This window comes from Pristis pectinata, chromosome 9 (genome assembly GCF_009764475.1).
Source record: "Pristis pectinata isolate sPriPec2 chromosome 9, sPriPec2.1.pri, whole genome shotgun sequence".
In the NCBI taxonomy this organism is placed as follows: domain Eukaryota; kingdom Metazoa; phylum Chordata; class Chondrichthyes; order Rhinopristiformes; family Pristidae; genus Pristis; species Pristis pectinata.
Window position 1 is genome coordinate 41,228,505 of NC_067413.1, and position 16,378 is coordinate 41,244,882.

A 16,378-nucleotide genomic window follows, 5' to 3' on the forward strand; every position below is an offset into this window, starting at 1 on the left:
GATTTAACATGAATTTTGGAAGTGACTTTTCCACACCCAAGCACACTTAAAATGCTCGAAATTATGTACACACTTCAAGGAGAAAGATGCACATTTACATACGAAAGCAAGACAACTTTCGTCTATTAAAACATCTGTTGCAAATGATACCTGATACCTGAAATCTCATTAGTTGTACTTAATTAGAGAAATTGTAATCACTTTTTTTCTGCAGGAGATAAATTAATTGAGGGTGGGCGGACGACCTGCAGTTCCGTCCACTTTCATCACATTGTGAGATATTAATAATAGAAATAATTGTGGGCATTTAATGACAGCTTTAGTGGTTACAGTACAGTGCTTGCTCGCTTTGAATGGGTGTTCCCCGGCTGGCAGGGGTTCCGTGACGTCAGGCGCTCGCACCGCCGGGCCGACGTTCCATTGACGTCGCAAGCGAGGCGTGCGAGCACATGGAATAATGATGGAGGAGCGACAACCTGCAGCTCATGGAGAAAGGAGCTATAACCACACTTTGCAATGGAAATACCCCTTTCTTGACAACCAGAAGCTCTCTACAACTGCAAACCACCTCTCTCCAGTTTCCATTGACAATGAAGGTGAATTGTTATGAAGTGGGACCATTTTATTGTTGTTTCCAACTGCCTACTTGTGTATTGCTATTTTGTTTAATTTGCAACATTATCTGCAGTGATGCACCGGAAGAATGGACCTCTGGAGTGAGTTATTTATATTATTGTTTATCTTCTGCTTGGTTTGCGAATTGTACGGCTTCTGTCGTTGCATTGTTAAAAATCCGATCGGGCCATAATCTTGCTGTGATTTTTTTTTACACAGTCAGAACAGAAACCAATATCTGCTTTGAATTCCAGTTGATTTGAACGTAGGCCGTGTTCAAACATTGCATTACTTCTTTGTCTTTTGGTGGTGGGTAAATTTGAAACTGGTGAATTTTGCACGGAAGTTTTATTAAAATGAGCTGTTAAAAATATTACACAGTACTTTCCAGTTGTAGTTCCCATCACTCATGGCTCATTCTTTAGACTTTCCCAACGCTTTGCTTCTCTACATTATTTTTGCTTGCATATTTTAAGACTTTCCAAAAACAGGTTTACTGTATTTTTATTAAACCTAGCGCATCTGTGCATAGAACAAAAGAGAAATTTGGTAATTCCATCTTATTGTGTTCTTCTCACCCCCCCAACCAAAAAAAAGACTTTTTTGACGGAATTGTGGAAGTTTAAGGTCCCTGGAATACTTGGGCATTGCTTTGGAAGTATTTATTTAGGCACCAGACTGCAATCAGAGCTCGCTCGGCGAATTTGATTTTAGTGCCTTACATCCAATCCAAAATGAAAACCCATTGACCTATCTGAGCACGGAGCCTAGTTTTTTTTTCAAATGCAAAATGAATTTTTGCCATAAAGCGCCTACTTGATGGTCTTTGAGCTTATTTTTCTTCCCTCCCCACCATAGAGAAAGTACAGGAGATGGTCATTCCAGTAGGCGGGGATTATGAATTCGCACTTCCTGCATTACCTAACCATTATCCAGTCGCTGCCTGAGATTTGCAGCACAGTCCAGGAACCCCACTATTCCACATTGCAAGAAGCATCGCTTTAAACCTGTTGCGAACAAACTGGGCTGCTAAAGTAGCCGGGGAAGAATCAATTCCAGTGAAATTTTAGTGACTTTTGTCAAAAAAAAAGTGACATTGATCCGTACTACCTGTTTGTGGAATAAACATCAGTTTGAGCAAATGTTACGTGGTGTGTATTTAAATCATTGTTTTTTGTAAGCATTTAAAACATAAAATTGATAAAGAGGTTATGGATCTTTTGCAATGGGTTAAATACTCTTGAAAGGTGATTGTGGTCTCAGGTGTTCAGTTCATTGCAACGTAATTGATGTTACAGTTGTAAATTTCGCAACATAGCTTATGTAACAATGATGGCTGATTACTTTTTCCCAGATAATTTTGTTTCATTCTCATCAGTTTAGATAGTGTTAATAGTACTTGTGTAATTGCAGCCAATCCTCGAGGAACTCGGTGTTCCTCTAGCTTTGGACTCTTGTGTATTTGTAATAATCTTAATATTGATTTATGTCATCAGCTGCCTGGGTGTTAGGTTTAGGGATGCAATTCAAGAACTTATCTCCTGTCCTCTATTCTTGAAAACACCACTTCTTGACCAAGCTTTTCCTAAAATCACATTACGTGTCTCGGTCTCAAATTTAGTTTGACGCTTCCTGTGAAAGGTCTGGGAATGTTTTATTGCATTAAAAGTGATGTTTAAACACAGGTTGATTACATTTTGTATCATTTTAACAAAAATTAGATGAAAAGTAAGTAAACTAGGAAGTAGTAATTACTGGCAGATTTGTGGAAGGGATACACCCCAGTAGTAGTGGGAGTCCAGACAAGGTGGTGGGAGATTAGCCTGAATTACATATGAATCGAGTGGCGTCTTTGTGTGCTGTGTAAAACTGCTTTCTGCCTAGGATTCCATATTTATGCAAACATTATTCAATCAAGTACCATTTGCAGCATTTTAATTGTGCATTTTGTGTGTTTCTGGTTTGATGTAACTTCTAACAAGGGTGCAGTGGGTTAAAAGCTGCAGCTTGGTTGAGTAACAAGGCTCTGGGTCTGTGTTCTGAAGGCCACGGGACTTTTTTTTACACACCAGTGTGAATTTGCTCAGTGATTCTGAGGTTGTATAACTGTTCTGCCAGGAACATTTACAATATGTCATTCTCTCCTTACACAACTCTGCGATGAAGTGCTAAGTAGTGATCTCGACAATGGGATTATTATTGCAATGCCATAATTATCTCTGTGCAAAATAAGTGATTAGAAGGTTTACTGTTTTTAAGAGGTTCCAATTTTAGCATTTATGGAGAACATTCTGGTTCATTTTTCTCTAATAATAACTTAGATTTATATAACACAAGACATCCCAGGTTGGCTCACAAGAGCATTCAGTTGGCACTGACCCAAGAATATCAAGACAGCTGATTTCAACTACACCCAACAACATTATTTAACACATTGCAATGTTTAAAACTCTTAAGACACTTAGAGTTATAAAATGAACAACATAAACTAAAGCATCCTTTGACTTGAACGACGGGTAAAGCAGAGAAGACTAATATTCATATTAAAAGTTTTATCTCTCATGAAATTCTAGCCTCTTTACATCCAATGAGGCACTACTGATTGTAATCAGTTATCATGCAACAAATCTGACAGTCAATTTGTGCACAGCAAGCTCCCACAGTTAGCAGCTTGATAAAGACCAAATAATCTTTTAAGGAATAAAGGATTGGTCAGAACCATAAGTCCGCTGTTCTTTCTGTTTTAGAATAGTGCACTTGGATCTTTAGCCTCCATGTAACAGGGTAAATGGGCCTTCACTTTAAAGGGACATCAACTGTGTGACAACTCCACACAGTACTGCAGTCTACAATCATCTGTGTCAGTCAAGAATGCCTCAGCCTGACACCATTGTCAGGGCAAATAGTCAAAGAAGTAGATTTTAAGGTGTTCAGGGAATTCCAGAACTTGCAACTGTTGATGGTGAAGTAATTAATATCCCAAATCACAGTGTGGATTTGGCTCATGAAAGGGTATAGTGGACTATCTCAACAACCCCAGGAGAAGTGCAGGGAGCAGTGCCAAGCACTTAATGTGGGCTTTTTCATTCTTATTAAAGTCTTTGACTCCCATCAGTCATGAAGGACTATGGAGTATTCTTCTCAAATTTGACAGGTCTAAAAAATTTGTCATCGTCTTGAGCCTGTTGCCTGATGGCATGTGAACTATGATTTCAACCAGCAGGTATGCAGCAGACCCAGTCTCAGTGTAGACTGAGTTCAAGCAAGATTGCATTATTGGCCTGACACTTTTTATTCTTTCTCGCTGCACCTTGCCTCCAACTATATACTCTGCGAACTTCACTCGAATGAGGAATTTCATTGCACCCTGGTGTATATGACAATAAACTAATCTGAATCTGAAACAAGCTTCCTGCTGGGGTGGAACTGATCTGCAGAACAAATGGGGAAACCGTTCAAACAACATCACCCCCACTCTAGAATTGAGGTCACTCCAAAACTCGGTCATCAAGCTGTGGTATGCAGATGACACTTGGGCATGTGTCGTTTCTTTTGTCCAGCAGTGTGGGGAGTCCGAGATGGTGAGCTGGACTCCTTTATTTGGGAGAGAGAGTGTGTGCCAAGTGCTGTCAGGATGCATGTAGTGTAATACAGTCTGCAGAGTTTGGCTGGGCTCTCTCACCTCCTGCCATAGACTGTATTTCAGGGTGAGCCTGAGCACAAAGGAGATATGCAGGGCAGGTAGTTTCACAGAGTGGTGGGTGCCTGGAGTGCACAGCCAAGGGCTGTGATGGAGGCAGATACGATAGAGGTGTTTAAGAGGCTCTTAGGTAGAGAATGAAGAGATATGGACCATGTGCAGGCAGAAAGGATTAGATGTCATTAGCTTAATTAATTTGGCACAACGTTGTGGGCCAAAGGGCCTGTTCCTGTGCTGTATTGCTCTATGTTCACTGGCCTGGATTTACACTGAGCCTCGAGCTTCCCAAGCTCACCAGTTGTCTGCTCATTGAGCCTGTCTGTCCCTGGGTGCATGGTCTGACTTGGATACTGCTCAGTAAGACTGCTCCAAGCAAAGCTGGCAGCACAGGGCAAGCCCTGGAAAACCCCACCTACAGAATAAAATGATGGCCAGTTAGAGCCAACGCCACCCCAAGGCTTAGCCAGCTGTCAACCTCTCTGAGTTTCTGGCACTCACAGCCATTGGAAATAATCAAAAGTAAATATGCTATTAAAATGTTTGGATATAAATGTTCAAATTAAATATCTGAAATAACATTAAAACATTTAAATTAATTAAAATCTACAGATTATCTAAACTTCTCCCCTGCAACCATTTATAGAATCAGTCATACAGCACGGAAACAGGCCCTTCGGCCCAACTCATCCATGCTGACCAAGGTGCCCCATCTAAGCTAGTCCCATTTGCCCCCGTTTAGCCCATTTCCCTCCAAATCTTTCCTGTCCATGTACCTGTGCAAATGTCTTTTAAATGTTGTCATTGTACCTGCCTCAACCACTTCCTCTGACAGTTTGTTTCACATATGCACCACCCTCTGCATGAAGAACTTGCCCCTCAGGTTCCTATTAAATCTTTCCCCTCTTAGCTTAAACTTATGTCCTCTAGTTTGTGAGTTCCCCGATTCGAATAACTGTGCTCACAATTTTTGCAGCAGTTCTATGCTGGTACACAGTTATCCACCGGGATTCCCAGCGAGAGGTGCTGGGAACTGTGCGGGTGTTTGAGCCCCCACTTCCACTCCCTGCTGGACTCCTCATGGTCCCAGTAGCTTTGAACTGAGGTCCTACCAACAGCGATCCGCTGAGCACGTCCATGTGGGATCGTGAACTTCTGCCCCTTCACGCAGGTAAAAGCCGCCAGTTCTCTGTGGAGCTGCTGGCTTCTCAGTGGAAGATCCGAGCTGGTGATCCATGCTCTCTGACCAACAAAGTCAGAGAAGCCAAATTCCCTCCAGATGTGAGTTCTGTGCCAGTGATCCCCATCTGGGGTTACGTGGCTGTTTTTGGGATCAGAGCCAGGAATAAGATTTTCCTTGCAATATCCTTTGTACCCAGCTGACCTGAACCACATTGAACTTGCCCTTTGCATGTTTGAAGGTACGGTAGTTGCGCTTCTAGACCAAGGGGTTGACAGCACTGGTAACATTTGCCAAAGAATCTACTAATAACACACATAACTCTACTGCCATTCCTAAAGCTGGCTCCTGAAGGTATGACATCCTTTTGATTTCTGCAGGTATCCTTTGGTTTTGTCCCAGGAACACCATGTGGGGAGAAACGTTTGTTTTATATATGGAAAGTGTTATATCATAACCTTGCTAACTATTGCAGAAGGGTTCAAAACGGGAACTTAAAGCAAACAAGACCTGGCTGACACGTACATGTCACATAAGTGGATGTAGGTCAAGGGAGTAATGAGCTGGGGCTAGTCTTCATTCGCCATCACTTTCGTCATGGGGGCTTTAATATCCACCTGAGCAGGGAGATGGAGTTTCTGCTTAATGTCTCAACACTCCCAAACACCATGAGTATAGATGATGTACCATAGTGGGCCAAATCCACACTGGCTTCTAACAGAGATAAGAGTGCTTCCAATTGAACCATTCCTGCACATGTTGGCACTGAGTTGGTTCAGGGTAAAGCTGTTTTGGGAAGTTTTATGTTTTGCTCTGGGTTAATGTAACAAAGACAGGAATTTCATGCAATTTACCAGCAAAGAGTCAAAGATCTATGATAGTAAACTGCGGAGCTGAAAATTGGAAAGTTAAGGTGTCAAGGAGTGTTTCTGTGAAAATGTGGTTTCATTTTCTGAAACACAGCTTCTGTATATATAAAAAAAATTACTGTAAAGATTGGACTGTTAAGAGAGCTACTGTTCTGTCCAGTCATCTCAAAAAAAATAAGATACCTACTTGCTGCTCAAGATGGCAGGTTTGCAAAGTTTAGTAATACTCTCTACCTCCCAACTCTGTCCTCTAACCTGTTGCAGTTTCTATCTTTCATAAGTCTTTTTCCAATTACACCTGAGTCTAGAGCTCTCTAAAGTGCGGGTTTACTATGGGAATATATAAAGGCTGGGCAGATATATAATGGTTAGTCAGATGTTGCAAACTGGGAATGAATATAGGTCCTCCTTGACACACACCCCTTCATAAAAGCACCCATGTGGTAAGGAGATTCAAACTGCGCACAACATTCTGACCAAGTTCTTTCACGTAACGTTTTCTTGTATTTCCTAATGACACAAAATGTCATTAGGAAATTGTCATTCAGTCCGTAGAGTTTACACTAGCTCTCAGAGCAGAGGCATCAACCTCATTTCCCCCATTTATTTCCCTGTGACCTATTCTCTCCTGAGTGCCCATCAGCTCCACCTTGATTCCTCTGCCAACCACCTAATGGGGCATTGTGGTCAAAAGCACCTAGTAACACTACCTGTGAGCTCAGACTGAGTGTCTGGTCCAGCTAGTTTTGTGGATCTGCGTCTTACAGTGGTCTAAGATTAGCGTGACTGATTTTTATCATGGTTCTCAGCTCTCTCTGAGCAGCTACTTAGCCATAGCCCCTCATGCCTGTTCTACCATTCAGTAAGATAATGGCCAATCTTTTTCCCTTCGTGCCGTCTCCCTGTATGTACCCCATGTCTTTTGGTTCACAAACCAAGAATGACAACAAACCCTTTGTAATCTCATTCAAGTGGTCACCCTCCATACCTGATCCTGGCCATGCAGGCTCTTGACCATTAAGGATATCACAGCTGAATCTGGTCCAGTTCTTTGCTGAACATCTGCAGCTTTGCCAAGTGAGGTCATGAGAGAATGATGAGCAGCTGACTTTTTCTTAAACATGCATCCTTTTCGGGGATTCTGAGGCCAAGTGCAGATTTCTTAGGCAAACTCTGTACAGGACTTTGTGACCTGTTGTTGCATCTCCTCATTGGTGCTTTAGTCACTGGGCTTTAAAGGAGCTTTTGTTGAATCATAGTAGTCTATTCAGCCCCTTGAGCCTGTTCTGGCATTTTAATGGTTACTGATTGGTTGATTGAATTTACCTGCCTTGGTACCATAACTTTATGTTCATGCTTAATGACAATCATTTACTTCATTGGGCTGAATTCTGTTTGGTTTCTGCTGCACTCTTCCCACAGCCCACACTAGGCTGGGTCCAATTGTAATGGACCTTCCGGTGTCAGAGTTGGGGGATTCAAAACCTACCAGGCCCCCCTCGGTGTAGAGAGGTGCAATTATCATTAAGCTAATTAAATATAAATTCTTTAAAAATGGAATGAAATCAAAAATTTTGTTTAGAAATAGAACAGTACAGCACAGAACAGGCCCTTCATCCACAATGTTGTGCCGACATAGCTATTCCTTCCTACCTACAGAATGCCCATATCCCTCCATTTTCCTCTCATTCATGTGCCCATCCAAGCCCCTCTTAAAAGCCCCCAAATGAATTTGCCTCCACCACCCTATCAGGCAACGCATTCCAGGCATCCACCACTCTCTGAGGGGAAAAAAAACGTACCCATGACATCTGTTCTGATCCTACCCTCTCTCAACTTAAATGCATGCACTCTGGTATTGGATCGCATGTAATTAAATTAAATAATTAATGCATGTAATTATTTATTTTACGTATTGGGCTTCCTGGGTTAGATGATCAGACTTGCGGAAATACGACTCTATGAAAGTTGCCCATACGTGTTTTAAAGCATTCTCCAATATAGTGACAATAATAAAATATTTCATGGTATTTATTAATGACTAGATACAGTATGTATTCCATTAGTTTAACTGTGGTGTTAGGGTGAACACGCAATGAAAGGAAATAACTTGCAAGTGTATACAGAGTGATACGATGTAGGTAGCTGTATAAAATAAATGTTTCTAACTCTTGGAGAAATCAGCTTGCTGACAATTCTTGGGAAGGGAGCCCTTGCATAATCTAAGGACTGCTTGTAACAAATCGAATTTGCCTTTTTTCTTGGGCATTATGTTGGAATGAAAAGGCATTCTGATCCTATTCTGGGCCTGGTTGTTGATGGATCACAGAGGTGGATTCCCCAGTGAGCTTCCCCAATGGACTTGGCACAGAGAAGAGTGACAGGTGCACCAGTGAATGTCACCCCCTGGTCCCTGTGGAACTGCCAGCCACATCCAGTGGAATCGGCCCACTGGCTTCTGGGCTAGTGAACTGTGGGTTGGTACGCTGGGTTCAGCAGTTTGCCAGCACTGATCCCACAGTGGGTGAAAAGCAATGAAAGGGCAGAATCTGCAGATCTTAAATAAAACCAGAAAATGCTGTTTCTTTCAATGTCTGTCTGCATTTTTCAGCCTTGAATTTTCAGTCTTGCTGTCGCTTGTGCCCTGACTTCAGTGTGTGGTTTCTATCTTAAAAACAAACTGCTGGAGGAACTCAGCGGGTCAGACAGCATCTGTGGGGGGGAAATGGATGGTCAACAATTTGGATCGAGATCCTTCATGTGGACCTGAAGTGTTGACTGGATATTTCCCTCTGCAGATGCTGCCTCACCCAATAAGTTCCTCCAGCAGTTTGCTTTTTGCTTCAGATTCCAGCATCTCCTGTCTCTTGTGTCTCTGGTTTCTGTCCATTTGATCCCAGGCAAAGGGGTAAGAACGAGGTTTCCTGCATTGGGTTAGAATATAGATTTATTACTTCTACAGTGAAGCAGGCCACAGATACTCTATTGGTTATACCCCGTCATCAGTGACCTTTGACTTTCGGCATTAAGAACATGGAAGGTGAAGTAAATCCAGTCCTTGTTTGCCTTCTGCGTTACTGTTGGATGGAAGTGGCTAAGTGATAAGGATCTGATTTTTTTTTAATCCTTGCTAGCACAGGGACAATTGAAGGTAATTTCAAACCAAACACAACCATCCATCCCAGTACTGATGAATCAACTCCAAAGAGGAGTTCAGTGCACTTAGCCATGAAATTAACTCGGCAGCAAGATCACGATATTAATAACAAAAAAATGCTGGTGGAACTCAGCAGGTCAGGCAGCATCCTTGGAGGGAAATGGACAATTGGCGTTTCAGATTCAAGACCCTTCATCAATCCAGATAAAGGGTCTCGACCTGAAATATCGACTGTGTATTTCCTGCTATAGATGCTGCCTGACCTGCTGAGTTCCTCCAGCACTTTTTGTGTTGCTTCAGATTCCAGCATCTGCAGTCTCTTGTGTGTTTCCACAATGTTAATAACCCTTACTGTAGATGTCCAGTTAAGGCACACAGCTGCTTCAATATTCGGATAGACTTTTTAAAAAATACTTTTTGGGTTTGCGCCAAGTAAAAATCTGCTTTGAAGAGAGTAGGTCCTCTGGGTGACACTGACCATCCCACAGGTTGGTGCATCGTGCAATTGCCTGATCGGTGTTCCTTATTTTAACCTTGGCAGGCACAATACCACTGACTTATGAACTGAGCCCCCCCTCCATATATTAAGTGGACTGGAAGTGGAGCCAGCAAACCCCAGATTGGTTTATGGTTGAATTATTGGGACACCAACAGAGGAGAGTTTCATTATGTTTACAATCAGGTCCAGTGATCCGAAGCAAGAGAAACTGGGGTGGATGGTGTTGGTGGTGTGGTTTTGTTATTTATACTCGAGTGTGGTTGGGTGGGATACAGATCACCCACGGCATTGGTTGAAAGATGAGACAGTGAAATAGGGTGTGGGTCTTTGTTTAATAATTGCACAATTAAACACCATTCCAATGCTGACTAGGCTAACTGGTGGTTAGGGCTGGAATCCTTGGGTTTTATATATGGGTTTTTTTTGTGTTGAGCATTTGGCAAAATTAGTTTTGCTGCTGCGTCAATAAGGTGCATTGACTTTCATTCTCTATAGGCACAACTAAATATCAACAAAGTCACGGGGCAGCTTGATATGTTTATGTACAGATTCCACAAGCAACATTGGGGAGCTCTTCCGTGACTTTAAATCTACTTTCCTTGATTTCCAAGCACTATGTGTCTGGAATCATTGCTTCCCTTCAGACATGATGACAAAAAGCTGGTCTTAACTCTGCTTTTGAGGAGGATTTGGATTTACTAATTCAGACTGATACTTCATTCAGGGGTGTTAAAGTGAGCCTAGTTTGCAATACATATGAACATGCAATACAGAAGATGGAGGAGTTCATTTAAAAAGATGATGGCTGGTCTGACTGCAACCTCAGCTTCACATTCCCCTGCATCCTCAGTCATCTGTGGCTCAGATGAGCTGGTTGAACATAGAAAATAGAACACAGAACAGTACAACACAGGAACAGGCCCTTTGGCCCACCACGTCTGTGCCAAACATGATGCCAAATTAAACTAAATCTCTTCTGCCTGCACATGATCCATACCCCTCCATTCCCCGCATATTCATGTCTTTCTAAAAGCCTCCTAAACATCACTATCGTATCTGCTCCCACTCCTACCCCGGCGGCCCGTTCCAGGCACTTACCACTCTCTGTGAAACAAAAACATGCTCCTTTTAAACTTTCCCACTCTTGCCTTAAATGCATATTCTCTAGTATTTGACATTTCTACCCTGGGAAAAAGACTGACTACCTACCCTACCTGTGCCTCTCATAATTTTATAAAGTTCTATCTGGTCTCCCCTCAGCTGGGTCCATGGCTTAGGGGGGAGTACTGTTTCCTGATGTCACCCTTGTACAGTTTGGCTGCTATTTACTTACCAGATCATGGGGGAGTAGAATGTCTGGAGGCAGAGATGTAGACTGGTTTAGAGATGCTTGTATTTTTATTGGGTCGATTGAAATTGGCTGAGAGAGAGAGAAACCTTGAGACGTCAGCCTTAAATCATTGGATAAGACTGTGACCTCCAAGTCAGAAGGCTGTGGGTTGAGGCAGGTACAGGTAACAGCATTTAAAAGACACTTGGACAGGCATATGGATTGGAAGGGTTTAGAGGGATATAGGTGAAGCACGGGCAAATGGGACTAGCTTAGATGGGCATTTTGGTTGGTGTGGACAAATTGGGCTGAAGGGTCTGTTTCCGTGCTGTATATCTCTGACTCTAAACTCTGCGACTGGTCCTATAGTGTTTTATCCTGTGCTGGGATAACACGCTGGAGGACTTCTGCCTGACAGAAAGTAGGGTTTATTGGTATTCATCTGTTGCTCCTAGTTATCTTCATAATCACCTTTGCAGGCCTTTTGCTTTTCATCCCATTTCCACCTGCACATTAATTCTCCTTCTTTTCACCGCAGTCCCACAGGAGGAAGGGATTGGTCAGTAGTCCAAATGCATGATTTGTAAACTACGCCCAGTATTCTGACAGCTAAATGTATATTCTATAGAGCTGCCGTTTATTGTCAGAATGGAGCTTTACTAGTGGGGCAAGAGAAAAATTTATCAGTTTCTGCCTTGATTTTAACAGTTTGTGGTATATAAACTACTGAGCCAAGGTTGTAGAGTTGCCCTTCAGCCCACTGAGTCTGTGCTGACCGTCGACCACCTATTTACACTCATCCCATTTTTTGATTATTCTTTCCACATTTTCAACACCTCTCCCCAGATTCTGCACCGTAGGGGAAATTTACAGTGGACATTGGTATTTCACCAAACTTTCTAGTCTAGTTGGCAGTATCTTTATGCAAACAATTCATTTTCTAGTTAATTATCTCTTGTGTTTAGTTCAGTTTTTGAAACAAAAACTGCTAATTAAATCTGAATGGGGTGTTCAGAGAGATGTGGCAGAGGGTGGGATTGCAAAGCAGAGGAAAGACTTAAAAAGTTGGGCTTGTTTACCCTGGAATCAAGGAGACCAGGGGAGACCTGATTCTGTACAGAATTATGAGAGGTAGAGATAGGGTGGATAGTAAAAAAAACTTTTCCCCATATCAGAGGTGGTCTTGAACCAGGCTTAGGTTCAGGGTAAGGGGTTGGAGGTTTGAAGGGGATCTGAGGAAGAATATTTTTTCACCCAGTGGGTGTTTGGCATCTAGAATGCATTCCCGTGGGGGTGGTGGAGGCAAGATCTTTGAGAAATATCTAGAGAAGCACTTGAACCGTCAAAGCACAAATGACTACAGACTGAATACTGGCAAATGTTATTGCTACTTGATGGTCAGCATGGATACAATGGGTTGAAGAGCCCTTTTTCAATGCTGCACAACTCAGTAAGTAGATCTCTGGTACTGCTGGGCAGTTGCTCTACTAGCTGTACCATGGTGCCACCCCATTTATTTTTGTAACAATGTGGGGACTAAGGTTTGGGGTATAGGAGTTATTCTGGGGATGCTACTTGCACCTCTCTTCAACTGCTTTTTCAAACCATGTTGCCCTTGAACTAGGGAATTGACCATGAATTCAGACAAAAAAATGCTACCAAGCAAAAGATGGACTAAAATAGAATAACAAACAACTTGGTTAAAGGACCAAATTTTGCAGATCTTAAAGAGCAAATGGATTAGGAAGGAAATTCCAGATCTTGAGGTCCAAAGTTAACATGCGAAATTGTGCACAGCATAGGTCACAGCCTAAATTAAAATGAATGCGGGGTCTTTCCAGTTTACGAATAACCTGACTTGCAGAAATCTGACTACGCAAATTCTCCCATACATTTTCAAAGCATTTTTCAAACTAGTAATAACAAAATGTTTCATGGTATTCGTAATGACTGGATACAGTATATATTTAATTACGGGTAGTGTTCAGGTGCTTATTCAATGAAATTAAAGAGTTATAGCTAGTGTATGTAGAGCGATAGGACATGGGTAGCTACAAAAAATGGATGCTTTTGACTTGCGGAGAAATTAGCTTATGGACAGTTCTCAGGAACTAACCTGGGACTCTGCCTGTGATTGGAAAATCTTTATGAATAAATGTTATGACTCCCTGCTAAAATGAATTCTCACACTCTTGTGTACTAATTGTATTATCACAAGGGGTTACGTTATGCTGTAGATACCTGCCTGGACACTTGTCCTGTGGTATTTTTAAATAAGCAGATTATCTTCTTGTTCACAGTCCCAGAGCCCTGCTCCTGCTGCAGTCTCTTCTGGGGAGCCACTGGACAGAAGCGCCCACTAGGACTTGGGAAGGCTACGGGCAAATTGCTTCATTTATTATTCCTCCCCAAATTTGAGCAGAATTCCCTGTGTGCAAAGGTGACCTTTGTTTAATTGCACATTTATTTTCCTCTTTTCCCCCCCTTTCTCCTATTTGATCCCCTGCCTCCTCAAGTCGGAATAATTGGATCTTTTCCAAGCCAACTGCCTTTCAATGGATGAGAGAACTTGAAAGATTAGGTGCCTTTCTTCTTCACACACACACACACACACCACATTCTTCTTGTGTGACTGGGTTAAACCATCTCACTTTTACATTGCCATTAAGGGAAATGTTGATAATTTGGCAGTAGCCTGCAGTCATATATGGATTGTGAAGTATCCAGTGTCTGAGGAATTTTAAATGCGGGGCCCATTACTTACAGATAAAGTATGGTGAGAAGGTGCATTCTTGTGGTTTGCATTCACCATTGATAGATGCACGTGGTATTTTGAAGTACATAAACTATTTGAATAAAGGGGCAAGGTGTATTTATATTTAGTTGTTGTTGTGTGTAGCAAATCATGCTTCCTTGTGTTGTGGTTAAAATAAGTTATTAGGTTAAGGGTTCAATATATTAATGAAAACATTTCTCTATTCTTGGAGCTTTGCCAAATGCCCTTGGATCTGTTTCTGCATTAGAGATGCTTTAATGTGCTTTTCGTACTATTTCTGTCCTCTTGGACTCTTTGACTTTTTGTTAAAGTGCTCTGCACCCAAACAAATTTAACCTTGGAACTGTTTGATGCTGTATGGGACATTGCGGGTCATAGAGGCCAGCAGCATGGAAATAGGGCATTCGGCCCACTGAGTTTGCGCTGACTACCAAACTCCCATTTTCACCACTCCCATTTTATTTTTCCTGCATTCCCATCAACTCCTGGATTCTACCAATTGCTTACATGCTACGGGCAATTTACAGTGGGCATTTAATCTACTAAACTACGAGTCGTGGGGACGTGTAGGAAACTGGAGCACATGGAGGTGATGGGAAGAACATGTAAACTCCACATAGACAGCACCGGAGGACAGGATTAAACTTAAGTCGCTGGTGGTGTGAGGCAGCAGCTCTGCTAGCTATGCCACTGTGCTGCCCAGGTGGTGGAGTGTACACTTCCCCAATATTTATCGTGCTTTCCTTGGTAACTGCAGAATTTGTCACAGGAGCAAGGCTCATTTTAGTTCTGTGAATGCTCCTTCAGCAAGGACTGAGGATGTAAAAGTAGGTCACGTGGTCGCTAGAGCCTGTTGTCCATTCAGCTCAAGGAAGTATTTCTATCTCAACCCCATTTTCACATCCTATCCCATTATCCTACCAGAATCCCAAAGACTTGAGAGAAGAAACTTGTCCTTGTTTCTGTCCTAAATGGCGAACTCTTACTCCAGAGACAGTGGCTCTCTAATTGTAGACTCACCAGTGATGTACTACACTGTGGGAGACCACACAGTTATGGGATCTTTCAATGAGAGGTGGGTTTCAGCAGTGGGGTGAGGCCAGCACTGGGGTGGTCTTTCACAGGGGGGATGATGTGAGGATGTTTTCCCTGAGCATTCCAGGAAGAGTCACAGGATAAGTGTTCAACTGAGATGACAAGGACAGTTTTCCTAGGGGTTGTTAATCTTTGGAATTCTCTCCCTCAAGGTGTGCAGTCACTGAGGATTGCAGAAATTGAGCAGGAGAATAGGGCGAAGGCTAGTGATAAGATCAGATGTATTCTTATTGAGTAGTAGAACAGGTTAGAAGGACCATGTGGCTCCTGCTTTTTATCTGTCCTTACTACTCTCTTGCTTTGGCTTATGTGGTTCCTGTTTAGCTTGGTCTGGTGTCAGGCATGTACACAGTCTGTACATAGTGTCATGCTGCACGGGAACAGGCCCTTCAGCCCACCAAGTCTGTGCTGTCCATCAAGCCCCCATTTACACTTATTCCATTTTATTCTCCCCACATTCAGATCAATTCTCCCCCGATTTTATTACTCAACTAAACACTAGGGTCAATTTACAGTGGTCAACTAACCAACCAAGCCGCATGTCTTTTGGGATGTAGGAGGAAACCCATTTGGTCACAGGGAGAACATACTCCACACGGACAGCATCAGAGGTCAGGATTGAACCCTTGTCACTGGAGCTGTGAGGCAGCAGATCTACTCTCTACACTATTGTTGAATCCTAAGAACTGGCATTGAACCTGTGTGCCTTGGGTTGAGTTTGATTTGGGTATGGCTGCTGCCTCGAGTTGTTTACCTTGTCTTCAGTTAAGGTTGTGGGTATGTTACTGCTGTTGCCTCATTCCACTGCGCACACTGGCATAACATGAGCAGCTGTGCACTGGCTTGTAGCAGGTCAATGACAGTCTTGCATGTGACTGAAATCTGATCAAGTGCATATGAGCAACTCAAAGTTTAAAGAAAGGGCCCTATTGCATCTTGGCGACTTGGGTCACTTCTTTATGGCATTCGCTCTTGGTGTCTGATGCCGTTTATCTCAATTTCCTGAATCCATTACATTTTTCATTGAATTGGAGAAGAACATTTCTAAACCCCATTCTTTTAGTAAAAGCAGAAAATGCTGGCCACGTTGGTGGAGAGTGAAATGGAGTTCAGGCCAGCTGTGTTTCTCCCTCCACGCCAGCTGCCTGATCTTCTGACTA

General features: G+C 42.5%; 1 long non-coding RNA gene across 2 annotated transcripts in view; it reads left to right on the forward strand.

The window, feature by feature from the left end:
* The first annotated feature begins 469 nt into the window (after positions 1-469).
* LOC127574350 (uncharacterized) overlaps positions 470-16,378 on the forward strand; it is a 127,819-nt gene continuing 111,910 nt past the window's right edge. The window contains exon 1 of one of the 2 annotated variants that reach the window (XR_007956905.1): positions 470-596. This is a non-coding gene — a long non-coding RNA (uncharacterized LOC127574350). Of the gene's footprint in view, positions 717-16,378 lie in introns of both variants that reach the window. The other variant, XR_007956904.1, reaches the window with a different exon arrangement.